The sequence below is a fragment of the Petromyzon marinus genome, chromosome 58 (assembly GCF_048934315.1).
Source record: "Petromyzon marinus isolate PM22_M1 ecotype Great Lakes invasive population chromosome 58, UKy_Petmar_22M1.pri1.0, whole genome shotgun sequence".
Classification (NCBI taxonomy): domain Eukaryota; kingdom Metazoa; phylum Chordata; class Hyperoartia; order Petromyzontiformes; family Petromyzontidae; genus Petromyzon; species Petromyzon marinus.
In genome coordinates this window covers 9,017,561-9,030,855 of record NC_133724.1, presented here as the reverse complement: position 1 = coordinate 9,030,855, position 13,295 = coordinate 9,017,561, and the positions used below count along the sequence as shown (strand labels likewise).

The 13,295-nt window shown below is 41.7% G+C and overlaps 1 protein-coding gene across 8 annotated transcripts in view; it reads right to left on the bottom strand.

The window, feature by feature from the left end:
* The window catches only part of LOC116955176 (voltage-dependent T-type calcium channel subunit alpha-1G-like), a 269,045-nt gene that overhangs the window by 42,405 nt on the left and 213,345 nt on the right, over positions 1-13,295 (bottom strand). The window lies entirely within an intron of this gene.

Below are 13,295 nucleotides of genomic sequence, written 5' to 3'. Positions count from 1 at the left end.
CACTTGTCTGTGTTACTTGTCTGAGTCACTTGTCTGTGTTACTTGTCTGAGTTACTTGTCTGTGTTACTTGTCTGAGTCACTTGTCTGTGTTACTTGTCTGAGTCACTTGTCTGTGTTACTTGTCTGAGTCACTTGTCTGTGTTACTTGTCTGAGTCACTTGTCTGTGTCACTTGTCTGAGTTACTTGTCTGTGTCACTTGTCTGTGTTACTTGTCTGAGTTACTTGTCTGAGTCACTTGTCTGAGTTACTTGTCTGTGTTACTTGTCTGTGTCACTTGTCTGTGTCACTTGTCTGAGTTACTTGTCTGTGTTACTTGTCTGAGTTACTTGTCTGAGTCACTTGTCTGAGTTACTTGTCTCCGTTACTTGTCTGTGTTACTTGTCTGAGTCACTTGTCTGTGTTACTTGTCTGTGTTACTTGTCTGAGTTACTTGTCTGTGTTACTTCTCTGTGTTACTTGTCTGAGTTACTTGTCTGAGTTAGTTGTCTGTGTTACTTGTCTGAGTTACTTGTCTGTGTTACTTGTCTGAGTTACTTGTCTGAGTTACTTGTCTGTGTTACTTGTCTGAGTCACTTGTCTGTGTTACTTGTCTGTGTTACTTGTCTGAGTCACTTGTCTGTGTCACTTGTCTGTGTTACTTGTCTGTGTCACTTGTCTGTGTTACTTGTCTGAGTTACTTGTCTGTGTTACTTGTCTGTGTCACTTGTCTGAGTTACTTGTCTGAGTTACTTGTCTGTGTCACTTGTCTGAGTTACTTGTCTGTGTCACTTGTCTGAGTTACTTGTCTGTGTTACTTGTCTGTGTCACTTGTCTGAGTTACTTGTCTGTGTTACTTGTCTGAGTTACTTGTCTGAGTTACTTGTCTGAGTTACTTGTCTGAGTTACTTGTCTGTGTTACTTGTCTGAGTTACTTGTCTGAGTTACTTGTCTGAGTTACTTGTCTGTCTCACTTGTCTGTCTTACTTGTCTGAGTTACTTGTCTGTGTTACTTGTCTGAGTCACTTGTCTGTGTTACTTGTCTGTGTCACTTGTCTGAGTTACTTGTCTGTGTCACTTGTCTGTGTTACTTGTCTGAGTCACTTGTCTGTGTTACTTGTCTGAGTCACTTGTCTGTGTTACTTGTCTGAGTCACTTGTCTGTGTCACTTGTCTGAGTTATTTGTCTGTGTCACTTGTCTGAGTTACTTGTCTGTGTCACTTGTCTGTGTTACTTGTCTGAGTTACTTGTCTGAGTCACTTGTCTGAGTTACTTGTCTGTGTTACTTGTCTGTGTCACTTGTCTGTGTCACTTGTCTGAGTTACTTGTCTGTGTTACTTGTCTGAGTTACTTGTCTGAGTCACTTGTCTGAGTTACTTGTCTCCGTTACTTGTCTGTGTTACTTGTCTGAGTCACTTGTCTGTGTTACTTGTCTGTGTTACTTGTCTGAGTTACTTGTCTGTGTTACTTGTCTGTGTTACTTGTCTGAGTTACTTGTCTGAGTTAGTTGTCTGTGTTACTTGTCTGAGTTACTTGTCTGTGTTACTTGTCTGAGTTACTTGTCTGAGTTACTTGTCTGTGTTACTTGTCTGAGTCACTTGTCTGTGTTACTTGTCTGTGTTACTTGTCTGAGTCACTTGTCTGTGTCACTTGTCTGAGTTACTTGTCTGTGTTACTTGTCTGTGTCACTTGTCTGAGTTACTTGTCTGAGTTACTTGTCTGTGTCACTTGTCTGAGTTACTTGTCTGTGTCACTTGTCTGAGTTACTTGTCTGTGTTACTTGTCTGTGTCACTTGTCTGAGTTACTTGTCTGTGTTACTTGTCTGAGTTACTTGTCTGAGTTACTTGTCTGAGTTACTTGTCTGAGTTACTTGTCTGAGTTTCTTGTCTGTGTTACTTGTCTGAGTTACTTGTCTGAGTTACTTGTCTGAGTTACTTGTCTGTCTCACTTGTCTGTCTTACTTGTCTGAGTTACTTGTCTGTGTTACTTGTCTGAGTCACTTGTCTGTGTTACTTGTCTGTGTCACTTGTCTGAGTTACTTGTCTGTGTCACTTGTCTGTGTTACTTGTCTGAGTCACTTGTCTGTGTTACTTGTCTGAGTCACTTGTCTGTGTTACTTGTCTGAGTCACTTGTCTGTGTCACTTGTCTGAGTTACTTGTCTGTGTCACTTGTCTGTGTTACTTGTCTGAGTTACTTGTCTGAGTCACTTGTCTGAGTTACTTGTCTGTGTTACTTGTCTGTGTCACTTGTCTGTGTCACTTGTCTGAGTTACTTGTCTGTGTTACTTGTCTGAGTTACTTGTCTGAGTCACTTGTCTGAGTTACTTGTCTCCGTTACTTGTCTGTGTTACTTGTCTGAGTCACTTGTCTGTGTTACTTGTCTGTGTTACTTGCTTGAGTTACTTGTCTGTGTTACTTGTCTGTGTTACTTGTCTGAGTTACTTGTCTGAGTTAGTTGTCTGTGTTACTTGTCTGAGTTACTTGTCTGTGTTACTTGTCTGAGTTACTTGTCTGAGTTACTTGTCTGTGTTACTTGTCTGAGTCACTTGTCTGTGTTACTTGTCTGTGTTACTTGTCTGAGTCACTTGTCTGTGTCACTTGTCTGTGTTACTTGTCTGTGTCACTTGTCTGTGTTACTTGTCTGAGTTACTTGTCTGTGTTACTTGTCTGTGTCACTTGTCTGTGTTACTTGTCTGAGTCACTTGTCTGTGTTACTTGTCTGAGTCACTTGTCTGTGTTACTTGTCTGAGTCACTTGTCTGTGTCACTTGTCTGAGTTATTTGTCTGTGTCACTTGTCTGAGTTACTTGTCTGTGTCACTTGTCTGTGTTACTTGTCTGAGTTACTTGTCTGAGTCACTTGTCTGAGTTACTTGTCTGTGTTACTTGTCTGTGTCACTTGTCTGTGTCACTTGTCTGAGTTACTTGTCTGTGTTACTTGTCTGAGTTACTTGTCTGAGTCACTTGTCTGAGTTACTTGTCTCCGTTACTTGTCTGTGTTACTTGTCTGAGTCACTTGTCTGTGTTACTTGTCTGTGTTACTTGTCTGAGTTACTTGTCTGTGTTACTTGTCTGTGTTACTTGTCTGAGTTACTTGTCTGAGTTAGTTGTCTGTGTTACTTGTCTGAGTTACTTGTCTGTGTTACTTGTCTGAGTTACTTGTCTGAGTTACTTGTCTGTGTTACTTGTCTGAGTCACTTGTCTGTGTTACTTGTCTGTGTTACTTGTCTGAGTCACTTGTCTGTGTCACTTGTCTGTGTTACTTGTCTGTGTCACTTGTCTGTGTTACTTGTCTGAGTTACTTGTCTGTGTTACTTGTCTGTGTCACTTGTCTGAGTTACTTGTCTGAGTTACTTGTCTGTGTCACTTGTCTGAGTTACTTGTCTGTGTCACTTGTCTGAGTTACTTGTCTGTGTTACTTGTCTGTGTCACTTGTCTGAGTTACTTGTCTGTGTTACTTGTCTGAGTTACTTGTCTGAGTTACTTGTCTGAGTTACTTGTCTGAGTTACTTGTCTGAGTTTCTTGTCTGTGTTACTTGTCTGAGTTACTTGTCTGAGTTACTTGTCTGAGTTACTTGTCTGTCTCACTTGTCTGTCTTACTTGTCTGAGTTACTTGTCTGTGTTACTTGTCTGAGTCACTTGTCTGTGTTACTTGTCTGTGTCACTTGTCTGAGTTACTTGTCTGTGTCACTTGTCTGTGTTACTTGTCTGAGTCACTTGTCTGTGTTACTTGTCTGAGTCACTTGTCTGTGTTACTTGTCTGAGTCACTTGTCTGTGTCACTTGTCTGAGTTACTTGTCTGTGTCACTTGTCTGTGTTACTTGTCTGAGTTACTTGTCTGAGTCACTTGTCTGAGTTACTTGTCTGTGTTACTTGTCTGTGTCACTTGTCTGTGTCACTTGTCTGAGTTACTTGTCTGTGTTACTTGTCTGAGTTACTTGTCTGAGTCACTTGTCTGAGTTACTTGTCTCCGTTACTTGTCTGTGTTACTTGTCTGAGTCACTTGTCTGTGTTACTTGTCTGTGTTACTTGCTTGAGTTACTTGTCTGTGTTACTTGTCTGTGTTACTTGTCTGAGTTACTTGTCTGAGTTAGTTGTCTGTGTTACTTGTCTGAGTTACTTGTCTGTGTTACTTGTCTGAGTTACTTGTCTGAGTTACTTGTCTGTGTTACTTGTCTGAGTCACTTGTCTGTGTTACTTGTCTGTGTTACTTGTCTGAGTCACTTGTCTGTGTCACTTGTCTGTGTTACTTGTCTGTGTCACTTGTCTGTGTTACTTGTCTGAGTTACTTGTCTGTGTTACTTGTCTGTGTCACTTGTCTGAGTTACTTGTCTGAGTTACTTGTCTGTGTCACTTGTCTGAGTTACTTGTCTGTGTCACTTGTCTGAGTTACTTGTCTGTGTTACTTGTCTGTGTCACTTGTCTGAGTTACTTGTCTGTGTTACTTGTCTGAGTTACTTGTCTGAGTTACTTGTCTGAGTTACTTGTCTGAGTTACTTGTCTGAGTTTCTTGTCTGTGTTACTTGTCTGAGTTACTTGTCTGAGTTACTTGTCTGAGTTACTTGTCTGTCTCACTTGTCTGTCTTACTTGTCTGAGTTACTTGTCTGAGTTACTTGTCTGAGTTACTTGTCTGAGTTACTTGTCTGAGTTACTTGTCTGAGTCACTTGTCTGAGTTACTTGTCTGTGTCACTTGTCTGTGTTACTTGTCTGAGTTACTTGTCTGAGTCACTTGTCTGAGTTACTTGTCTGTGTTACTTGTCTGTGTCACTTGTCTGTGTCACTTGTCTGAGTTACTTGTCTGTGTTACTTGTCTGAGTTACTTGTCTGAGTCACTTGTCTGAGTTACTTGTCTCCGTTACTTGTCTGTGTTACTTGTCTGAGTCACTTGTCTGTGTTACTTGTCTGTGTTACTTGTCTGAGTTACTTGTCTGTGTTACTTGTCTGTGTTACTTGTCTGAGTTACTTGTCTGAGTTAGTTGTCTGTGTTACTTGTCTGAGTTACTTGTCTGTGTTACTTGTCTGAGTTACTTGTCTGAGTTACTTGTCTGTGTTACTTGTCTGAGTCACTTGTCTGTGTTACTTGTCTGTGTTACTTGTCTGAGTCACTTGTCTGTGTCACTTGTCTGTGTTACTTGTCTGTGTCACTTGTCTGTGTTACTTGTCTGAGTTACTTGTCTGTGTTACTTGTCTGTGTCACTTGTCTGAGTTACTTGTCTGAGTTACTTGTCTGTGTCACTTGTCTGAGTTACTTGTCTGTGTCACTTGTCTGAGTTACTTGTCTGTGTTACTCGTCTGTGTCACTTGTCTGAGTTACTTGTCTGAGTTACTTGTCTGAGTTACTTGTCTGAGTTACTTGTCTGAGTTACTTGTCTGAGTTTCTTGTCTGTGTTACTTGTCTGAGTAACTTGTCTGAGTTACTTGTCTGAGTTACTTGTCTGTCTCACTTGTCTGTCTTACTTGTCTGAGTTACTTGTCTGAGTTACTTGTCTGAGTTACTTGTCTGAGTTACTTGTCTGAGTTACTTGTCTGAGTTTCTTGTCTGTGTTACTTGTCTGTGTTACTTGTCTGAGTTACTTGTCTGTGTTACTTGTCTGTGTCACTTGTCTGAGTTACTTGTCTGAGTTACTTGTCTGTGTTACTTGTCTGTGTCACTTGTCTGTGTTACTTGTCTGAGTTACTTGTCTGTGTCACTTGTCTGTGTCACTTGTCTGTGTTACTTGTCTGAGTTACTTGTCTGTGTTAATTGTCTGTGTTACTTGTCTGAGTTACTTGTCTGAGTTACTTGTCTGTGTTACTTGTCTGTGTCACTTGTCTGTGTTACTTGTCTGAGTTACTTGTCTGTGTTAGTTGTCTGAGTTACTTGTCTGTGTCACTTGTCTGTGTCAGTTGTCTGAGTGACTTGTCTGTGTTACTTGTCTGAGTTACTTGTCTGTGTTACTTGTCTGAGTTACTTGTCTGAGTTACTTGTCTGTGTTACTTGTCTGAGTTACTTGTCTGAATCACTTGTCTGAGTCACTTGTCTGTGTTACTTGTCTGTGTTACTTGTCTGAGTTACTTGTCTGTGTTACTTGTCTGAGTTACTTGTCTGAGTTACTTGTCTGAGTTACTTGTCTGTGTCACTTGTCTGAGTCACTTGTCTGTGTCACTTGTCTGAGTCACTTGTCTGAGTCACTTGTCTGTGTCACTTGTCTGAATCACTTGTTTGAGTTACTTGTCTGAGTTACTTGTCTGAGTTACTTGTCTGTGTTACTTGTCTGAATCACTTGTCTGAGTTACTTGTCTGAGTTACTTGTCTGAATCACTTGTCTGAGTTACTTGTCTGAGTTACTTGTCTGAGTTACTTGTCTGTGTCACTTGTCTGTGTTACTTGTCTGTGTTACTTGTCTGAGTTACTTGTCTGTGTCACTTGTCTGTGTTACTTGTCTGAGTTACTTGTCTGAGTCACTTGTCTGTGTTACTTGTCTGAGTTACTTGTCTGAGTTACTTGTCTGAGTTACTTGTCTGAGTTACTTGTCTGAGTTAGTTGTCTGAGTTACTTGCCTGAATTACTTGTCTGTGTTACTTGTCTGTGTTACTTGTCTGAGGTACTTGTCTGAGTTACTTGTCTGAGTTACTTGTCTGAGTTACTTGTCTGAGTTACTTGTCTGTGTCACTTGTCTGTGTTACTTGTCTGAGTTACTTGTCTGAGTTACTTGTCTGTGTCACTTGTCTGAGTTACTTGTCTGAGTTACTTGTCTGAGTTAGTTGTCTGAGTTACTTGTCTGAATTACTTGTCTGAGTTACTTGTCTGAGTTACTTGTCTGTGTCACTCGTCTGAGTCACTTGTCTGAGTCACTTGTCTGTGTTACTTGTCTGAGTTACTTGTCTGTGTCACTTGTCTGTGTTACTTGTCTGAGTTACTTGTCTGTGTCACTTGTCTGTGTTACTTGTCTGAGTTACTTGTCTGTGTTACTTGTCTGTGTCACTTGTCTGAGTTACTTGTCTGTGTTACTTGTCTGAGTTACTTGTCTGAGTTACTTGTCTGTGTTACTTGTCTGAGTTACTTTTCTGAGTTACTTGTCTGTGTCACTTGTCTGTGTCACTTGTCTGAGTTACTTGTCTGTGTTACTTGTCTGAGTTACTTGTCTGAGTTACTTGTCTGTGTTACTTGTCTGTCTCACTTGTCTGTGTTACTTATCTGTGTTACTTGTCTGAGTTACTTGTCTGTGTTACTTGTCTGAGTTACTTGTCTGAGTTACTTGTCTGAGTCACTTGTCTGAGTTACTTGTCTGAGTTACTTGTCTGTGTCACTTGTCTGAGTTACTTGTCTGTGTTACTTGTCTGAGTCACTTGTCTGACTTACTTGTCTGAGTTACTTGTCTGAGTTACTTGTCTGTGTTACTTGTCTGTGTTAGTTGTCTGAGTTACTTGTCTGAGTCACTTGTCTGTGTTACTTGTCTGTGTTACTTGTCTGTGTCACTTGTCTGTGTTACTTGTCTGAGTTACTTGTCTGAGTCACTTGTCTGTGTTACTTGTCTGAGTTACTTGTCTGTGTTACTTGTCTGAGTTACTTGTCTGTGTGACTTGTCTGAGTTACTTGTCTGTGTTATTTGTCTGTGTGACTTGTCTGTGTTACTTGTCTGTGTTAATTGTCTGTGTTACTTGTCTGAGTCACTTGTCTGAGTCACTTGTCTGAGTTAGTTGTCTGTGTTACTTGTCTGAGTTACTTGTCTGAGTTACTTGTCTGAGTCACTTGTCTGAGTCACTTGTCTGAGTTACTTGTCTGTGTTACTTGTCTGAGTTACTTGTCTGAGTCACTTGTCTTAGTTACTTGTCTGAGTTACTTGTCTGAGTCACTTGTCTGAGTCACTTGTCTGTGTTACTTGTCTGAGTTACTTGTCTGAGTTACTTGTCTGTGTTAATTGTCTGTGTTACTTGTCTGTGTCACTTGTCTGTGTCACTTGTCTGTGTTACTTGTCTGAGTTACTTGTCTGTGTTACTTGTCTGTGTTACTTATCTGAGTTACTTGTCTGAGTTACTTGTCTGAGTCACTTGTCTGAGTTACTTGTCTGAGTTACTTGTCTGAGTCACTTGTCTGAGTCACTTGTCTGTGTTACTTGTCTGAGTTACTTGTCTGAGTTACTTGTCTGAGTCACTTGTCTGAGTCACTTGTCTGTGTTACTTGTCTGAGTTACTTGTCTGAGTTACTTGTCTGAGTCACTTGTCTGAGTCACTTGTCTGTGTTACTTGTCTGAGTCACTTGTCTGAGTTACTTGTCTGAGTTACTTGTCTGAGTTACTTGTCTGTGTTACTTGTCTGTGTTACTTGTCTGAGTCACTTGTCTGAGTTACTTGTAATGTGGTTGTTCCTGCACTGATCTCTACCTGGTTTAACACGTAGGAGGCTTTCGCGACCAACATCATCCATCAAAGAGGTTTTTGGCTTAGATTGCGTAAATATATAAATGTTGTGTCGTTCAAACCCGCCACCACCCGACACAGCCAACTAGTAAGGGTTGTCACGTAAACAGAACGTGGCCAATTCTTCACTAGTACAGCACTAGTGTATCGTGTAGTGTATAGTAGTGTATAGTGTAGTGTATAGTGTAGTGTATAGTGTAGTGTATAGTAGTGTATAGTGTAGCATAATAGTACAGCACTAGTGTATAGTGTAGTGTATAGTGTAGTATACTAGTACAGCACTCGTGTATTTTGTAGTGTATAGTTTAGTGTACTAGTACAGCATTAGTGTATAGTGTAGTGTATAGTGTAGTGTATAGTGTAGTGTATGGTGTAGTATACTAGTACAGCACTAGTGTATAGTGTAGTGTATAGTAGTGTAGTGTATAGTAGTGTAGTGTAGAGTGTAGTATACTAGTACAGCACTAGTGTATAGTGTAGTGTATAGTAGTGTAGTGTATAGTGTAGTATACTAGTACAGCACACCGGTGTGTTAGAGCCAAGCCACAACATTTACAATCTGAGTACGACGTTTCACCAGTAATTACAACCAGCTTCATCAGGCGACAGCCAGATTTGTGGAGAAGTCCACGTGTTTCGTTCCTTATATAGAGGCGTAGATGTGATTACTGAGTCAACGTACATGATGCATGTGCATTAAGCCGAGCCCTTTGAACTTGTCCTTCCTGTCTATTGTGTTTATTAAAGTAGCTGTACCAACGGTAATCCTCGGTGAAGCACGGTGCCTTTTGTAGACATGCATTTAAACAATGTATCATTTGATGATTCACTTCCACGCAGCGCTAAGGTTAAAATTATTTTTGTTTCTTTCAATTTCGATATATTCTCTAATTAGTCTTGGCCAGTAGCAGCTAGTTTTTCACAGAACTTCAACATTATCAAAATCAATTGAGTGTCCTTGTTGGCAAGCGTGTTCTGCTACTGCTGACAGTTGTATCTGGGAGAATTTAATATTTCTCTGATGTTCTTTTAGTCTCGTGCTGATCATTCGTCCTGTTTGCCCAACGTAACATTTACCACACGTGCAGAAGGTGTGTACACGATTACCTGCGTGGAAGTGAATCATCAAATAATACATTATTTAAATGCATGCCTTTGAAGGGCACCATACTTCAATAGGAATTACCGTTGGCACGGCTATTATAATACACGCAATAGACAGGAAGGACAAGATCATAATGCACATGCATCATGTATGTTGACTCAGTAATCACATCTACGCCTCTATATAAGGAACGAAACAGGTGTACTTCTCCACAAATCTGCCTATGGCCTGATGAAGCTAGTTGTAATTGCTGGCTAAACGTCGTACTCAGATTGTAAGTGGCATGGCTCTCCAACACGCCGGTGTGCTGTGCTAGTGACGAATTGGCATGTTTGTTTTATTTTTATGCCCACGTGACTTTACCCAAAGAACCAACGAGGATGGATTCCTGCAGTCACGACAGCTTCAAATCAAGATTGGCACTTTCTGTTTACGTGACAGACCTTACTAGAAGGCTGTGTTGGGTGGTGGCGGGTTGTAACGACACATTTATATATTTATGCGATCTCACCCAATAAAACTCTGTTATGGATCTCTACCTGCTGTCTCTGATCTCTATCTGGCTGTCTCTGTCTCTCTCTGGCTGTCTCTGATCTCTATCTGGCTGTCTCTGATCTCTATCTGGCTGTCTCTGATCTCTACCTGCTGTCTCTGATCTCTATCTGGCTGTCTCTGTCTCTATCTGTCTGTCTCTGATCTCTACCTGACTGTCTCTGTCTCTATCTGTCTGTCTCTGATCTCTATCTGTCTGTCTCTGATCTCTACCTGACTGTCTCTGACTCTATCAGTCTGTCTCGGATCTGTATTTGGCTGTCTCTGATCTCTACCTGCTGTCTCTGATCTCTATCTGTCTGTCTCTGTCTCTATCTGTCTGTCTCTGATCTCTATCTGGCTGTCTCTGATCTCTATCTGTCTGTCTCTGATCTCTATCTGGATGTCTCTGTCTCTATCTGGCTGTCTCTGTCTGTCTCTGTCTCTATCTGTCTGTCTCTGTCTCTATCTGTCTGTCTCTAATCTCTATCTGGCTGTCTCTGATCTCTATCTGTCTGTCTCTGATCTCTATCTGGCTGTCTCTGATCTCTATCTGGCTGTCTCTGATCTCTATCTGTCTCTGATCTCTATCTGGCTGTCTCTGATCTCTACCTGCTGTCTCTGATCTCTATCTGGCTGTCTCTGTCTCTCTCTGGCTGTCTCTGATCTCTATCTGGCTGTCTCTGATCTCTATCTGGCTGTCTCTGATCTCTACCTGCTGTCTCTGATCTCTATCTGGCTGTCTCTGTCTCTATCTGTCTGTCTCTGATCTCTACCTGACTGTCTCTGTCTCTATCTGTCTGTCTCTGATCTCTATCTGTCTGTCTCTGATCTCTACCTGACTGTCTCTGACTCTATCAGTCTGTCTCGGATCTGTATTTGGCTGTCTCTGATCTCTACCTGCTGTCTCTGATCTCTATCTGTCTGTCTCTGTCTCTATCTGTCTGTCTCTGATCTCTATCTGGCTGTCTCTGATCTCTATCTGTCTGTCTCTGATCTCTATCTGGATGTCTCTGTCTCTATCTGGCTGTCTCTGTCTGTCTCTGTCTCTATCTGTCTGTCTCTGTCTCTATCTGTCTGTCTCTAATCTCTATCTGGCTGTCTCTGATCTCTATCTGTCTGTCTCTGATCTCTATCTGGCTGTCTCTGATCTCTATCTGGCTGTCTCTGATCTCTATCTGTCTCTGATCTCTATCTGGCTGTCTCTGATCTCTATCTGTCTGTCTCTGATCTCTATCTTTCTCTGATCTTTATCTGTCTTTCTCTGATCTCTATCTTTCTCTGATCTCTATCTGGCTGTCTCTGATCTCTATCTGTCTGTCTCTGATCTCTATCTGGCTGTCTCTGATCTCTATCTGGCTGTCTCTGATCTCTATCTGGCTGTCTCTGATCGCTATCTTTCTCTGATCTTTATCTGTCTTTCTCTGATCTCTATCTTTCTCTGATCTCTATCTGGCTGTCTCTGATCTCTATCTGTCTGTCTCTGATCTCTATCTGGCTGTCTCTGATCTCAATCTGGCTGTCTCTGATCTCTATCTGTCTGTCTCTGATCTCTATCTGTCTGTCTCTGTCTCTCTCTGGCTGTGGCTGTCTCTATCTGTCTGTCTCTGATCTCTATCTGTCTGTCTCTGATCTCCATCTGACTGTCTCTGATCTCTATCTGTCTGTCTCTGTCTCTCTCTGGCTGTGGCTGTCTCTATCTGTCTGTCTCTGATCTCTATCTGTCTGTCTCTGATCTCCATCTGACTGTCTCTGATCTCTATCTGGCTGTCTCTGATCTCTATCTGTCTGTCTCTGATCTCTATCTGGCTGTCTCTGATCTCTATCTGGCTGTCTCTGATCTCTATCTGGCTGTCTCTGATCGCTATCTTTCTCTGATCTTTATCTGTCTTTCTCTGATCTCTATCTTTCTCTGATCTCTATCTGGCTGTCTCTGATCTCTATCTGTCTGTCTCTGATCTCTATCTGGCTGTCTCTGATCTCAATCTGGCTGTCTCTGATCTCTATCTGTCTGTCTCTGATCTCTATCTGTCTGTCTCTGTCTCTCTCTGGCTGTGGCTGTCTCTATCTGTCTGTCTCTGATCTCTATCTGTCTGTCTCTGATCTCCATCTGACTGTCTCTGATCTCTATCTGTCTGTCTCTGATCTCTATCTGTCTGTCTCTGATCTCTATCTGTCTGTCTCTGATCTCTATCTGGCTGTCTCTGATCTCTATCTGACTGTCTCTGATCTCTATCTGTCTGTTTCTGATCTCTATCTGACTGTCTCTGTCTCTATCTGTCTGTCTCTGTCTCTATCTGTCTGTCTCTGTCTCTATCTGTCTGTCTCTGTCTCTATCTGTCTGTCTCTGATCTCTATCTGTCTGTCTCTGATCTCTATCTGTCTGTCTCTGATCTCTATCTGGCTGTCTCTGATCTCTATCTGACTGTCTCTGATCTCTATCTGGCTGTCTCTGTCTCTATTTGTCTGTCTCTATCTGACTGTCTCTGTCTCTATCTGTCTGTCTCTGATCTCTATCTGTCTGTCTCTGATCTCTATCTGACTGTCTCTGTCTCTATCTGTCTGCCTCTGTCTCTATCTGTCTGTCTCTGATCTCTATCTGACTGTCTCTGATCTCTATCTGGCTGTCTCTGTCTCTATCTGGCTGTCTCTGATCTCTATCTGTCTCTGATCTCTATCTGTCTCTGTCTCTATCTGTCTGTCTCTGTCTCTATCTGTCTGTCTCTGATCTCTATCTGTCTCTGATCTCTATCTGTCTGTCTCTGTCTCTATTTGTCTGTCTCTATCTGACTGTCTCTGTCTCTATCTGTCTCTGTCTCTGATCTCTATCTGTCTGTCTCTGATCTCTATCTGTCTCTGTCTCTGATCTCTATCTGTCTGTCTCTGATCTCTATGTGGCTGTCTCTGTCTCTATTTGTCTGTCTCTGTCTCTATCTGTCTGTCTCTGTCTCTATCTGTCTGTCTCTGTCTCTATCTGTCTGTCACTGATCTCTATCTGTCTGTCTCTGATCTCTATCTGACTGTCTCTGATCTCTATCTGGCTGCCTCTGTCTCTATCTGTCTCTGATCTCTATCTGTCTGTCTCTGATCTTTATCTGTCTGTCTCTGATCTCTATCTGGCTGTCTCTGATCTCTATCTGGCTGTCTGTGATCTCTATCTGGCTGTCTGTGATCTCTATCTGGCTGTCTGTGATCTCTATCTGGCTGTCTCTGATCTCTATCTGGCTGTCTGTGATCTCTATCTGGCTGTCTGTGATCTCTATCTGGCTGTCTCTGATCT